Genomic DNA, 17496 nt, shown 5'->3' with positions numbered 1-17496 from the left:
ATGTGAATTGGAACGAAATCGCTAATTCGTAAGACCATTTTACAATTTTGACCCCAGTTAGAAACAGACTCTAAGGTGTAAAATTTCGATTGTCCATATCTCGGAAACTATAAGAGATAATGCAATTTGGCAATCGGCAACGTAATTAGGATGCCGAATATTACTTAGAATGTGAATTGGAGCGAAATCGCTAATTCATAAGACCATTTTACAATTCTGGCCCAAGTTAGAAGCAGAGCCAATATTGTTAGATGTCGATAGTCCATATCTCGGAAACTATAAGAGATAATGCAATTTGGCAATCGGCAGCGTAATTAGCATTCCGAATATTACTTGGAATGTGAATTGGAACGAAATCGCTAATTCGTAAGACCATTTTACAATTTTGACCCCAGTTAGAAACAGACTCTAAGGTGTAAAATTTCGATTGTCCATATCCCGGAAACTATAAGAGATAATGCAATTTGGCAATCGGCAGCGTAATTAGCATGCCAAATATTACTTGGAATGTGAATTGGAACGAAATCGCTAATTCATAAGACCATTTTACAATTCTGGCCCAAGTTAGAAGCAGAGCCAATATTGTCAGATGTCGATAGTCCATATCTCGGAAACTATAAGAGATAATGCAATTTGGCAATCGGCAACGTAATTAGCATGCCGAATATTACTTGGAATGTGAATTGGAACGAAATCGCTAATTCATAAGACCATTTTACAATTCTGGCCCAAGTTAGAAGCAGAGCCAATATTGTCAGATGTCGATAGTCTATATCTCGGAAACTATAAGAGATAATGCAATTTGGCAATCGGCAGCGTAATTAGCATGCCGAATATTACTTGGAATGTGAATTGGAACGAAATCGCTAATTCGTAAGACCATTTTACAATTTTGACCCCAGTTAGAAACAGACTCTAAGGTGTAAAATTTCGATTGTCCATATCTCGGAAACTATAAGAGATAATGCAATTTGGCAATCGGCAACGTAATTAGGATGCCGAATATTACTTAGAATGTGAATTGGAGCGAAATCGCTAATTCATAAGACCATTTTACCATTCTGGCCCAAGTTAGAAGCAGAGCCAATATTGTTAGATGTCGATAGTCCATATCTCGGAAACTATAAGAGATAATGCAATTTGGCAATCGGCAGCGTAATTAGCATGCCGAATATTACTTGGAATGTGAATTGGAACGAAATCGCTAATTCGTAAGACCATTTTACAATTTTGACCCCAGTTAGAAACAGACTCTAAGGTGTAAAATTTCGATTGTCCATATCCCGGAAACTATAAGAGATAATGCAATTTGGCAATCGGCAGCGTAATTAGCATGCCAAATATTACTTGGAATGTGAATTGGAACGAAATCGCTAATTCATAAGACCATTTTACAATTCTGGCCCAAGTTAGAAGCAGAGCCAATATTGTCAGATGTCGATAGTCCATATCTCGGAAACTATAAGAGATAATGCAATTTGGCAATCGGCAACGTAATTAGCATGCCGAATATTACTTGGAATGTGAATTAGAACGAAATCGCTAATTCATAAGACCATTTTACAATTCTGGCCCAAGTTAGAAGCAGAGCCTATATTGTTAGATGTCGATAGTCCATATCTCGGAAACTATAAGAGATAATGCAATTTGGCAATCGGCAGCGTAAATAGCATGCCGAATATTACTTGGAATGTGAATTGGAACGAAATCGCTAATTCGTAAGACCATTTTACAATATTGACCCCAGTTAGAAACAGACTCTAAGGTGTAAAATTTCGATTGTCCATATCTCGGAAACTATAAGAGATAATGCAATTTGGCAATCGGCAGCGTAATTAGCATGCCGAATATTACTTGGAATGTGAATTGGAACGAAATCGCTAATTCATAAGACCATTTTACAATTCTGGCCCAAGTTAGAAGCAGAGCCAATATTGTCAGATGTCGATAGTCTATATCTCGGAAACTATAAGAGATAATGCAATTTGGCAATCGGCAACGTAATTAGCATGCCGAATATTACTTGGAATGTGAATTGGAACGAAATCGCTAATTCGTAAGACCATTTTACAATTTTGACCCCAGTTAGAAACAGACTCTAAGGTGTAAAATTTCGATTGTCCATATCTCGGAAACTATAAGAGATAATGCAATTTGGCAATCGGCAACGTAATTAGCATGCCGAATATTACTTAGAATGTGAATTGGAGCGAAATCGCTAACTCATAAGACCATTTTACAATTCTGGCCCAAGTTAGAAGCAGAGCCAATATTGTTAGATGTCGATAGTCCATATCTCGGAAACTATAAGAGATAGTGCAATTTGGCAATCGGCATCGTAATTAGCATGCCGAATATTACTCGGAATGTGAATTGGAGCGAAATCGCTAATTCATAAGACCATTTTACAATTTTGGCCCAAGTTAGAAGCAGAGCCAATATTGTTAGATGTCGATAGTCCATAACTCGGAAACTATAAGAGATAATGCAATTTGGCAATCGGCAGCGTAATTAGCATGCCGAATATTACTTGGAATGTGAATTGGAACGAAATCGCTAATTCGTAAGACCATTTTGCAATTTTGACCCCAGTTAGAAACAGACTCTAAGGTGTAAAATTTCGATAGTCCATATCTCGGAAACTATAAGAGATAATGCAATTTGGCAATCGGCAACGTAATTAGCATGCCGAATATTACTTGGAATGTGAATTGGAGCGAAATCGCTAATTCATAAGACCATTTTACAATTCTGGCCTTAGTTAGAAGCAGAGCCAATATTGTTAGATGTCGATAGTCCATATCTCGGAAACAATAAGAGATAATGCAATTTGGCAATCGGCAACGTAATTAGCATGCCGAATATTACTTGGAATGTTAATTGGAGAGAAATCGCTAATTCATAAGACAATTTTACATTTCTGGCCCAAGTTAGAAGCAGAGCCAATATTGTCAGATGTCGATAGTCCATATCTCGGAAACTATAAGAGATAATGCAATTTGGCAATCGGCAACGTAATTAGCATGCCGAATATTACTTGGAATGCGAATTGGCACGTAATCGCTAATTCGTAAGACCATTTTACAATTTTGACCCCAGTTAGAAACAGACTCTAAGGTGTAAAATTTCGATTGTCCATATCTCGGAAACTATAAGTGATAATGCAATTTGGCAATCGGCAACGTAATTAGCATGCCGAATATTACTTAGAATGTGAATTGGAGCGAAATCGCTAATTCATAAGACCATTTTACAATTCTGGCCCAAGTTAGAAGCAGAGCCAATATTGTTAGATGTCGATAGTCCATATCTCGGAAACTATAAGAGATAATGCAATTTGTCAATCGGCAGCGTAATTAGCATGCCGAATATTACTTGGAATGTGAATTGGAACGAAATCGCTAATTCGTAAGACCATTTTACAATTTTGACACCAGTTAGAAACAGACTCTAAGGTGTAAAATTTCGATTGTCCATATCTCGGAAACTATAAGAGATAATGCAATTTGGCAATCGGCAACGTAATTAGGATGCCGAATATTACTTAGAATGTGAATTGGAGCGAAATCGCTAATTCATAAGACCATTTTACAATTCTGGCCCAAGTTAGAAGCAGAGCCAATATTTTCAGATGTCGATAGTCCATATCTCGGAAACTATAAGAGATAATGCAATTTGGCAATCGGCAACGTAATTAGCATGCCGAGTATTACTTAGAATGTGAATTGGAACGAAATCGTTAATTCGTAAGACTATTTTACAATTCTGGCCCAAGTTAGAAGCAGAGCTAATTTTGTTAGATGTCGATAGTCCATATCTCGGAAACTATAAGAGATAATGCAATTTGGCAATCGGCAACTTAATTAGCATGCCGAATATTACTTAGAATGTGAATTGGAACGAAATCGTTAATTCGTAAGACTATTTTACAATTCTGGCCCAAGTTAGAAGCAGAGCCAATTTTGTTAGATGTCGATAGTCCATATCTCGGACACTATAAGAGATAATGCAATTTGGCAATCGGCAGCGTAAATAGCATGCCGAATATTACTTGGAATGTGAATTGGAACGAAATCGCTAATTCGTAAGACCATTTTACAATTTTGACCCCAGTTAGAAACAGACTCTAAGGTGTAAAATTTCGATTGTCCATATCTCGGAAACTATAAGAGATAATGCAATTTGGCAATCGGCAGCGTAAATAGCATACCGAATATTACTTGGAATGTGAATTGGAACGAAATCGCTAATTCGTAAGACCATTTTACAATATTGACCCCAGTTAGAAACAGACTCTAAGGTGTAAAATTTCGATTGTCCATATCTCGGAAACTATAAGAGATAATGCAATTTGGTAATCGGCAGCGTAATTAGCATGCCGAATATTACTTGGAATGTGAATTGGAACGAAATCGCTAATTCATAAGACCATTTTACAATTCTGGCCCAAGTTAGAAGCAGAGCCAATATTGTCAGATGTCGATAGTCCATATCTCGGAAACTATAAGAGATAATGCAATTTGGCAATCGGCAACGTAATTAGCATGCCGAATATTACTTGGAATGTGAATTGGAACGAAATCGCTAATTCGTAAGACCATTTTACAATTTTGACCCCAGTTAGAAACAGACTCTAAGGTGTAAAATTTCGATTGTCCATATCTCGGAAACTATAAGAGATAATGCAATTTGGCAATCGGCAACGTAATTAGCATACCGAATATTACTTGGAATGTGAATTGGAGCGAAATCGCTAACTCATAAGACCATTTTACAATTCTGGCCCAAGTTAGAAGCAGAGCCAATATTGTTAGATGTCGATAGTCCATATCTCGGAAACTATAAGAGATAATGCAATTTGGCAATCGGCAGCGTAAATAGCATGCCGAATATTACTTGGAATGTGAATTGGAACGAAATCGCTAATTCGTAAGACCATTTTACAATTTTGACCCCAGTTAGAAACAGACTCTAAGGTGTAAAATTTCGATTGTCCATATCTCGGAAACTATAAGAGATAATGCAATTTGGCAATCGGCAACGTAATTAGCATGCCGAATATTACTTGGAATGTGAATTGGAACGAAATCGCTAATTCATAAGACTATTTTACAATTCTGGCCCAAGTTAGAAGCAGAGCCTATATTGTTAGATGACGATAGTCCATATCTCGGAAACTATAAGAGATAATGCAATTTGGCAATCGGCAGCGTAAATAGCATGCCGAATATTACTTGGAATGTGAATTGGAACGAAATCGCTAATTCGTAAGACCATTTTACAATATTGACCCCAGTTAGAAACAGACTCTAAGGTGTAAAATTTCGATTGTCCATATCTCGGAAACTATAAGAGATAATGCAATTTGGTAATCGGCAGCGTAATTAGCATGCCGAATATTACTTGGACTGTGAATTGGAACGAAATCGCTAATTCATAAGACCATTTTACAATTCTGGCCCAAGTTAGAAGCAGAGCCAATATTGTTAGATGACGATAGTCCATATCTCGGAAACTATAAGAGATAATGCAATTTGGCAATCGGCTGCGTAAATAGCATGCCGAATATTACTTGGAATGTGAATTGGAACGAAATCGCTAATTCGTAAGACCATTTTACAATTTTGACCCCAGTTAGAAACAGACTCTATGGTGTAAAATTTCGATTGTCCATATCTCGGAAACTATAAGAGATAATGCAATTTGGCAATCGGCAACGTAATTAGCATGCCGAATATTACTTGGAATGTGAATTGGAACGAAATCGCTAATTCATAAGACCATTTTACAATTCTGGCCCAAGTTAGAAGCAGAGCCTATATTGTTAGATGACGATAGTCCATATCTCGGAAACTATAAGAGATAATGCAATTTGGCAATCGGCAACGTAATTAGCATGCCGAGTATTACTTAGAATGTGAATTGGAACGAAATCGTTAATTCGTAAGACTATTTTACAATTCTGGCCCAAGTTAGAAGCAGAGCCAATTTTGTTAGATGTCGATAGTCCATATCTCGGAAACTATAAGAGATAATGCAATTTGGCAATCGGCAACTTAATTAGCATGCCGAATATTACTTAGAATGTGAATTGGAACGAAATCGTTAATTCGTAAGACTATTTTACAATTCTGGCCCAAGTTAGAAGCAGAGCCAATTTTGTTAGATGTCGATAGTCCATATCTCGGAAACTATAAGAGATAATGCAATTTGGCAATCGGCAGCGTAAATAGCATGCCGAATATTACTTGGAATGTGAATTGGAACGAAATCGCTAATTCGTAAGACCATTTTACAATTTTGACCCCAGTTAGAAACAGACTCTAAGGTGTAAAATTTCGATTGTCCATATCTCGGAAACTATAAGAGATAATGCAATTTGGCAATCGGCAACGTAATTAGCATGCCGAATATTACTTGGAATGTGAATTGGAACGAAATCGCTAATTCATAAGACCATTTTACAATTCTGGCCCATGTTAGAAGCAGAGCCTATATTGTTAGATGACGATAGTCCATATCTCGGAAACTATAAGAGATAATGCAATTTGGCAATCGGCAGCGTAAATAGCATACCGAATATTACTTGGAATGTGAATTGGAACGAAATCGCTAATTCGTAAGACCATTTTACAATATTGACCCCAGTTAGAAACAGACTCTAAGGTGTAAAATTTCGATTGTCCATATCTCGGAAACTATAAGAGATAATGCAATTTGGTAATCGGCAGCGTAATTAGCATGCCGAATATTACTTGGAATGTGAATTGGAACGAAATCGCTAATTCATAAGACCATTTTACAATTCTGGCCCAAGTTAGAAGCAGAGCCAATATTGTCAGATGTCGATAGTCCATATCTCGGAAACTATAAGAGATAATGCAATTTGGCAATCGGCAACGTAATTAGCATGCCGAATATTACTTGGAATGTGAATTGGAACGAAATCGCTAATTCGTAAAACCATTTTACAATTTTGACCCCAGTTAGAAACAGACTCTAAGGTGTAAAATTTCGATTGTCCATATCTCGGAAACTATAAGAGATAATGCAATTTGGCAATCGGCAACGTAATTAGCATGCCGAATATTACTTGGAATGTGAATTGGAACGAAATCGCTAATTCATAAGACTATTTTACAATTCTGGCCCAAGTTAGAAGCAGAGCCTATATTGTTAGATGACGATAGTCCATATCTCGGAAACTATAAGAGATAATGCAATTTGGCAATCGGCAGCGTAAATAGCATGCCGAATATTACTTGAAATGTGAATTGGAACGAAATCGCTAATTCGTAAGACCATTTTACAATATTGACCCCAGTTAGAAACAGACACTAAGGTGTGAAATTTCGATTGTCCATATCTCGGAAACTATAAGAGATAATGCAATTTGGTAATCGGCAGCGTAATTAGCATGCCGAATATTACCTGGACTGTGAATTGGAACGAAATCGCTAATTCATAAGACCATTTTACAATTCTGGCCCAAGTTAGAAGCAGAGCCAATATTGTTAGATGTCGATAGTCCATATCTCGGAAACTATAAGAGATAATGCAATTTGGCAATCGGCAACGTAATTAGCATGCCGAATATTACTCGGAATGTGAATTGGAGCGAAATCGCTAATTCATAAGACCATTTTACAATTCTGGCCCAAGTTAGAAGCATAGCCAATATTGTTAGATGTCGATAGTCCATATCTCGGAAACTATAAGAGATAATGCAATTTGGCAATCGGCAGCGTAAATAGCATGCCGAATATTACTTGGAATGTGAATTGGAACGAAATCGCTAATTCGTAAGACCATTTTACAATATTGACCCCAGTTAGAAACAGACTCTAAGGTGTAAAATTTCGATTGTCCATATCTCGGAAACTATAAGAGATAATGCAATTTGGCAATCGGTAGCGTAATTAGCATGCCGAATATTACTTGGAATGTGAATTGGAACGAAATCGCTAATTCATAAGACCATTTTACAATTCTGGCCCAAGTTAGAAGCAGAGCCAATATTGTCAGATGTCGATAGTCCATATCTCGGAAACTATAAGAGATAATGCAATTTGGCAATCGGCAACGTAATTAGCATGCCGAATATTACTTGGAATGTGAATTAGAACGAAATCGCTAATTCATAAGACCATTTTACAATTCTGGCCCAAATTAGAAGCAGAGCCTATATTGTTAGATGTCGATAGTCCATATCTCGGAAACTATAAGAGATAATGCAATTTGGCAATCGGCAGCGTAAATAGCATGCCGAATATTACTTGGAATGTGAATTGGAACGAAATCGCTAATTCGTAAGACCATTTTACAATATTGACCCCAGTTAGAAACAGACTCTAAGGTGTAAAATTTCGATTGTCCATATCTCGGAAACTATAAGAGATAATGCAATTTGGCAATCGGCAACGTAATTAGCATGCCGAATATTACTTGGAATGTGAATTGGAACGAAATCGCTAATTCATAAGACCATTTTACAATTCTGGCCCATGTTAGAAGCAGAGCCTATATTGTTAGATGACGATAGTCCATATCTCGGAAACTATAAGAGATAATGCAATTTGGCAATCGGCAGCGTAAATAGCATACCGAATATTACTTGGAATGTGAATTGGAACGAAATCGCTAATTCGTAAGACCATTTTACAATATTGACCCCAGTTAGAAACAGACTCTAAGGTGTAAAATTTCGATTGTCCATATCTCGGAAACTATAAGAGATAATGCAATTTGGTAATCGGCAGCGTAATTAGCATGCCGAATATTACTTGGAATGTGAATTGGAACGAAATCGCTAATTCATAAGACCATTTTACAATTCTGGCCCAAGTTAGAAGCAGAGCCAATATTGTCAGATGTCGATAGTCCATATCTCGGAAACTATAAGAGATAATGCAATTTGGCAATCGGCAACGTAATTAGCATGCCGAATATTACTTGGAATGTGAATTGGAACGAAATCGCTAATTCGTAAAACCATTTTACAATTTTGACCCCAGTTAGAAACAGACTCTAAGGTGTAAAATTTCGATTGTCCATATCTCGGAAACTATAAGAGATAATGCAATTTGGCAATCGGCAACGTAATTAGCATGCCGAATATTACTTGGAATGTGAATTGGAACGAAATCGCTAATTCATAAGACTATTTTACAATTCTGGCCCAAGTTAGAAGCAGAGCCTATATTGTTAGATGACGATAGTCCATATCTCGGAAACTATAAGAGATAATGCAATTTGGCAATCGGCAGCGTAAATAGCATGCCGAATATTACTTGAAATGTGAATTGGAACGAAATCGCTAATTCGTAAGACCATTTTACAATATTGACCCCAGTTAGAAACAGACACTAAGGTGTGAAATTTCGATTGTCCATATCTCGGAAACTATAAGAGATAATGCAATTTGGTAATCGGCAGCGTAATTAGCATGCCGAATATTACCTGGACTGTGAATTGGAACGAAATCGCTAATTCATAAGACCATTTTACAATTCTGGCCCAAGTTAGAAGCAGAGCCAATATTGTTAGATGTCGATAGTCCATATCTCGGAAACTATAAGAGATAATGCAATTTGGCAATCGGCAACGTAATTAGCATGCCGAATATTACTCGGAATGTGAATTGGAGCGAAATCGCTAATTCATAAGACCATTTTACAATTCTGGCCCAAGTTAGAAGCATAGCCAATATTGTTAGATGTCGATAGTCCATATCTCGGAAACTATAAAAGATAATGCAATTTCGCAATCGGCAGCGTAAATAGCATGCCGAATATTACTTGGAATGTGAATTGGAACGAAATCGCTAATTCGTAAGACCATTTTACAATATTGACCCCAGTTAGAAACAGACTCTAAGGTGTAAAATTTCGATTGTCCATATCTCGGAAACTATAAGAGATAATGCAATTTGGCAATCGGTAGCGTAAGTAGCATGCCGAATATTACTTGGAATGTGAATTGGAACGAAATCGCTAATTCATAAGACCATTTTACAATTCTGGCCCAAGTTAGAAGCAGAGCCAATATTGTCAGATGTCGATAGTCCATATCTCGGAAACTATAAGAGATAATGCAATTTGGCAATCGGCAACGTAATTAGCATGCCGAATATTACTTGGAATGTGAATTAGAACGAAATCGCTAATTCATAAGACCATTTTACAATTCTGGCCCAAATTAGAAGCAGAGCCTATATTGTTAGATGTCGATAGTCCATATCTCGGAAACTATAAGAGATAATGCAATTTGGCAATCGGCAGCGTAAATAGCATGCCGAATATTACTTGGAATGTGAATTGGAACGAAATCGCTAATTCGTAAGACCATTTTACAATATTGACCCCAGTTAGAAACAGACTCTAAGGTGTAAAATTTCGATTGTCCATATCTCGGAAACTATAAGAGATAATGCAATTTGGCAATCGGCAGCGTAATTAGCATGCCGAATATTACTTGGAATGTGAATTGGAACGAAATCGCTAATTCATAAGACCATTTTACAATTCTGGCCCAAGTTAGAAGCAGAGCCAATATTGTCAGATGTCGATAGTCTATATCTCGGAAACTATAAGAGATAATGCAATTTGGCAATCGGCAACGTAATTAGCATGCCGAATATTACTTGGAATGTGAATTGGAACGAAATCGCTAATTCGTAAGACCATTTTACAATTTTGACCCCAGTTAGAAACAGACTCTAAGGTGTAAAATTTCGATTGTCCATATCTCGGAAACTATAAGAGATAATGCAATTTGGCAATCGGCAACGTAATTAGCATGCCGAATATTACTTAGAATGTGAATTGGAGCGAAATCGCTAACTCATAAGACCATTTTACAATTCTGGCCCAAGTTAGAAGCAGAGCCAATATTGTTAGATGTCGATAGTCCATATCTCGGAAACTATAAGAGATAGTGCAATTTGGCAATCGGCAGCGTAATTAGCATGCCGAATATTACTCGGAATGTGAATTGGAGCGAAATCGCTAATTCATAAGACCATTTTACAATTCTGGCCCAAGTTAGAAGCAGAGCCAATATTGTTAGATGCCGATAGTCCATATCTCGGAAACTATAAGAGATAATGCAATTTGGCAATCGGCAGCGTAATTAGCATGCCGAATATTACTTGGAATGTGAATTGGAACGAAATCGCTAATTCGTAAGACCATTTTGCAATTTTGACCCCAGTTAGAAACAGACTCTAAGGTGTAAAATTTCGATAGTCCATATCTCGGAAACTATAAGAGATAATGCAATTTGGCAATCGGCAACGTAATTAGCATGCCGAATATTACTTGGAATGTGAATTGGAGCGAAATCGCTAATTCATAAGACCATTTTACAATTCTGGCCTTAGTTAGAAGCAGAGCCAATATTGTTAGATGTCGATAGTCCATATCTCGGAAACAATAAGAGATAATGCAATTTGGCAATCGGCAACGTAATTAGCATGCCGAATATTACTTGGAATGTTAATTGGAGAGAAATCGCTAATTCATAAGACAATTTTACATTTCTGGCCCAAGTTAGAAGCAGAGCCAATATTGTCAGATGTCGATAGTCCATATCTCGGAAACTATAAGAGATAATGCAATTTGGCAATCGGCAACGTAATTAGCATGCCGAATATTACTTGGAATGCGAATTGGAACGTAATCGCTAATTCGTAAGACCATTTTACAATTTTGACCCCAGTTAGAAACAGACTCTAAGGTGTAAAATTTCGATTGTCCATATCTCGGAAACTATAAGAGATAATGCAATTTGGCAATCGGCAACGTAATTAGCATGCCGAATATTACTTAGAATGTGAATTGGAGCGAAATCGCTAATTCATAAGACCATTTTACAATTCTGGCCCAAGTTAGAAGCAGAGCCAATATTGTTAGATGTCGATAGTCCATATCTCGGAAACTATAAGAGATAATGCAATTTGTCAATCGGCAGCGTAATTAGCATGCCGAATATTACTTGGAATGTGAATTGGAACGAAATCGCTAATTCGTAAGACCATTTTACAATTTTGACACCAGTTAGAAACAGACTCTAAGGTGTAAAATTTCGATTGTCCATATCTCGGAAACTATAAGAGATAATGCAATTTGGCAATCGGCAACGTAATTAGGATGCCGAATATTACTTAGAATGTGAATTGGAGCGAAATCGCTAATTCATAAGACCATTTTACAATTCTGGCCCAAGTTAGAAGCAGAGCCAATATTTTCAGATGTCGATAGTCCATATCTCGGAAACTATAAGAGCTAATGCAATTTGGCAATCGGCAACGTAATTAGCATGCCGAGTATTACTTAGAATGTGAATTGGAACGAAATCGTTAATTCGTAAGACTATTTTACAATTCTGGCCCAAGTTAGAAGCAGAGCCAATTTTGTTAGATGTCGATAGTCCATATCTCGGAAACTATAAGAGATAATGCAATTTGGCAATCGGCAACTTAATTAGCATGCCGAATATTACTTAGAATGTGAATTGGAACGAAATCGTTAATTCGTAAGACTATTTTACAATTCTGGCCCAAGTTAGAAGCAGAGCCAATTTTGTTAGATGTCGATAGTCCATATCTCGGAAACTATAAGAGATAATGCAATTTGGCAATCGGCAGCGTAAATAGCATGCCGAATATTACTTGGAATGTGAATTGGAACGAAATCGCTAATTCGTAAGACCATTTTACAATTTTGACCCCAGTTAGAAACAGACCCTAAGGTGTAAAATTTCGATTGTCCATATCTCGGAAACTATAAGAGATAATGCAATTTGGCAATCGGCAGCGTAAATAGCATACCGAATATTACTTGGAATGTGAATTGGAACGAAATCGCTAATTCATAAGACCATTTTACAATTTTGACCCCAGTTAGAAACAGACTCTAAGGTGTAAAATTTCGATTTACAATTCTGGCCCAAGTTAGAAGCAGAGCCAATATTGTCAGATGTCGATAGTCTATATCTCGGAAACTATAAGAGATAATGCAATTTGGCAATCGGCAACGTAATTAGCATGCCGAATATTACTTGGAATGTGAATTGGAACGAAATCGCTAATTCGTAAGACCATTTTACAATTTTGACCCCAGTTAGAAACAGACTCTAAGGTGTAAAATTTCGATAGTCCATATCTCGGAAACTATAAGAGATAATGCAATTTGGCAATCGGCAACGTAATTAGCATGCCGAATATTACTTAGAATGTGAATTGGGGCGAAATCGCTAACTCATAAGACCATTTTACAATTCTGGCCCAAGTTAGAAGCAGAGCCAATATTGTTAGATGTCGATAGTCCATATCTCGGAAACTATAAGAGATAGTGCAATTTGGCAATCGGCAGCGTAATTAGCATGCCGAATATTACTCGGAATGTGAATTGGAGCGAAATCGCTAATTCATAAGACCATTTTACAATTCTGGCCCAAGTTAGAAGCAGAGCCAATATTGTTAGATGTCGATAGTCCATATCTCGGAAACTATAAGAGATAATGCAATTTGGCAATCGGCAGCGTAATTAGCATGCCGAATATTACTTGGAATGTGAATTGGAACGAAATCGCTAATTCGTAAGACCATTTTGCAATTTTGACCCCAGTTAGAAACAGACTCTAAGGTGTAAAATTTCGATAGTCCATATCTCGGAAACTATAAGAGATAATGCAATTTGGCAATCGGCAACGTAATTAGCATGCCGAATATTACTTGGAATGTGAATTGGAGCGAAATCGCTAATTCATAAGACCATTTTACAATTCTGGCCTTAGTTAGAAGCAGAGCCAATATTGTTAGATGTCGATAGTCCATATCTCGGAAACAATAAAAGATAATGCAATTTGGCAATCGGCAACGTAATTAGCATGCCGAATATTACTTGGAATGTTAATTGGAGAGAAATCGCTAATTCATAAGACAATTTTACATTTCTGGCCCAAGTTAGAAGCAGAGCCAATATTGTCAGATGTCGATAGTCCATATCTCGGAAACTATAAGAGATAATGCAATTTGGCAATCGGCAACGTAATTAGCATGCCGAATATTACTTGGAATGCGAATTGGAACGTAATCGCTAATTCGTAAGACCATTTTACAATTTTGACCCCAGTTAGAAACAGACTCTAAGGTGTAAAATTTCGATTGTCCATATCTCGGAAACTATAAGAGATAATGCAATTTGGCAATCGGCAACGTAATTAGCATGCTGAATATTACTTAGAATGTGAATTGGAGCGAAATCGCTAATTCATAAGACCATTTTACAATTCTGGCCCAAGTTAGAAGCAGAGCCAATATTGTTAGATGTCGATAGTCCATATCTCGGAAACTATAAGAGATAATGCAATTTGTCAATCGGCAGCGTAATTAGCATGCCGAATATTACTTGGAATGTGAATTGGAACGAAATCGCTAATTCGTAAGACCATTTTACAATTTTGACACCAGTTAGAAACAGACTCTAAGGTGTAAAATTTCGATTGTCCATATCTCGGAAACTATAAGAGATAATGCAATTTGGCAATCGGCAACGTAATTAGGATGCCGAATATTACTTAGAATGTGAATTGGAGCGAAATCGCTAATTCATAAGACCATTTTACAATTCTGGCCCAAGTTAGAAGCAGAGCCAATATTTTCAGATGTCGATAGTCCATATCTCGGAAACTATAAGAGATAATGCAATTTGGCAATCGGCAACGTAATTAGCATGCCGAGTATTACTTAGAATGTGAATTGGAACGAAATCGTTAATTCGTAAGACTATTTTACAATTCTGGCCCAAGTTAGAAGCAGAGCCAATTTTGTTAGATGTCGATAGTCCATATCTCGGAAACTATAAGAGATAATGCAATTTGGCAATCGGCAACTTAATTAGCATGCCGAATATTACTTAGAATGTGAATTGGAACGAAATCGTTAATTCGTAAGACTATTTTACAATTCTGGCCCAAGTTAGAAGCAGAGCCAATTTTGTTAGATGTCGATAGTCCATATCTCGGAAACTATAAGAGATAATGCAATTTGGCAATCGGCAGCGTAAATAGCATGCCGAATATTACTTGGAATGTGATTTGGAACGAAATCGCTAATTCGTAAGACCATTTTACAATTTTGACCCCAGTTAGAAACAGACCCTAAGGTGTAAAATTTCGATTGTCCATATCTCGGAAACTATAAGAGATAATGCAATTTGGCAATCGGCAGCGTAAATAGCATACCGAATATTACTTGGAATGTGAATTGGAACGTAATCGCTAATTCGTAAGACCATTTTACAATATTGACCCCAGTTAGAAACAGACTCTAAGGTGTAAAATTTCGATTGTCCATATCTCGGAAACTATAAGAGATAATGCAATTTGGTAATCGGCAGCGTAATTAGCATGCCGAATATCACTTATAATGTGAATTACAACGAAATCGCTAATTCATAAGACCATTTTACAATTCTGGCCCAAGTTAGAAGCAGGGCCAATATTGTCAGATGTCGATAGTCCATATCTCGGAAACTATAAGAGATAATGCAATTTGGCAATCGGCAACGTAATTAGCATGCCGAATATTACTTGGAATGTGAATTGGAACGAAATCGCTAATTCGTAAGACCATTTTACAATTTTGACCCCAGTTAGAAACAGACTCTAAGGTGTAAAATATCGATTGTCCATATCTCGGAAACTATAAGAGATAATGCAATTTGGCAATCGGCAACGTAATTAGCATGCCGAATATTACTTGGAATGTGAATTGGAGCGAAATCGCTAACTCATAAGACCATTTTACAATTCTGGCCCAAGTTAGAAGCAGAGCCAATATTGTTAGATGTCGATAGTCCATATCTCGGAAACTATAAGAGGTAATGCAATTTGGCAATCGGCAGCGTAAATAGCATGCCGAATATTACTTGGAATGTGAATTGGAACGAAATCGCTAATTCGTAAGACCATTTTACAATTTTGACCCCAGTTAGAAACAGACTCTAAGGTGTAAAATTTCGATTGTCCATATCTCGGAAACTATAAGAGATAATGCAATTTGGCAATCGGCAACGTAATTAGCATGCCGAATATTACTTAGAATGTGAATTGGAACGAAATCGTTAATTCGTAAGACTATTTTACAATTCTGGCCCAAGTTAGAAGCAGAGCCAATTTTGTTAGATGTCGATAGTCCATATCTCGGAAACTATAAGAGATAATGCAATTTGGCAATCGGCAACTTATTTAGCATGCCGAATATTACTTAGAATGTGAATTGGAACGAAATCGTTAATTCGTAAGACTATTTTACAATTCTGGCCCAAGTTAGAAGCAGAGCCAATTTTGTTTGATATCGATAGTCCATATCTCGGAAACTATAAGAGATAATGCAATTTGGCAATCGTCAGCGTAAATAGCATGCCGAATATTACTTGGAATGTGAATTGGAACGAAATCGCTAATTCGTAAGACCATTTTACAATTTTGACCCCAGTTAGAAACAGACTCTAAGGTGTAAAATTTCGATTGTCCATATCTCGGAAACTATAAGAGATAATGCAATTTGGCAATCGGCAACGTAATTAGCATGCCGAATATTACTCGGAATGTGAATTGGAGCGAAATCGCTAATTCATAAGACCATTTTACAATTCTGGCCCAAGTTAGAAGCATAGCCAATATTGTTAGATGTCGATAGTCCATATCTCGGAAACTATAAGAGATAATGCAATTTGGCAATCGGCAGCGTAATTAGCATGCCGAATATTACTTGGAATGTGAATTGGAACGAAATCGCTAATTCGTAAGACCATTTTACAATTTTGACCCCAGTTAGAAACAGACTCTAAGGTGTAAAATTTCGATAGTCCATATCTCGGAAACTATAAGAGATAATGCAATTTGGCAATCGGCAACGTAATTAGCATGCCGAATATTACTTGGAATGTGAATTGGAGCGAAATAGCTAATTCATAAGACCATTTTACAATTCTGGCCCTAGTTAGAAGCAGAGCCAATATTGTTAGATGTCGATAGTCCATATCTCGGAAACTATAAGAGATAATGCAATTTGGCAATCGGCAACGTAATTAGCATGCCGAATATTACTTGGAATGTGAATTGGAACGAAATCGCTAATTCGTAAGACCATTTTACAATTTTGACCCCAGTTAGAAACAGACTCTAAGGTGTAAAATTTCGATTGTCCATATCTCGGAAACTATAAGAGATAATGCAATTAGGTAATCGGCAGCGTAATCAGCATGCCGAATATTACTTGGAATGTGAATTGGAACGAAATCGCTAATTCATAAGACCATTTTACAATTCTGGCCCAAGTTAGAAGCAGAGCCAATATTGTCAGATGTCGATAGTCCATATCTCGGAAACTATAAGTGATAATGCAATTTGGCAATCGGCAACGTAATTAGCATGCCGAATATTACTTGGAATATGAATTGGAACGAAATCGCTAATTCGTAAGACCAT

Source organism: Rhynchophorus ferrugineus, unplaced genomic scaffold, assembly GCF_030347505.1.
Source record: "Rhynchophorus ferrugineus isolate W39M unplaced genomic scaffold, kcgeb_rfMv2 rfM13, whole genome shotgun sequence".
Classification (NCBI taxonomy): domain Eukaryota; kingdom Metazoa; phylum Arthropoda; class Insecta; order Coleoptera; family Curculionidae; genus Rhynchophorus; species Rhynchophorus ferrugineus.
Note: the sequence above shows the minus strand (reverse complement) of the source record.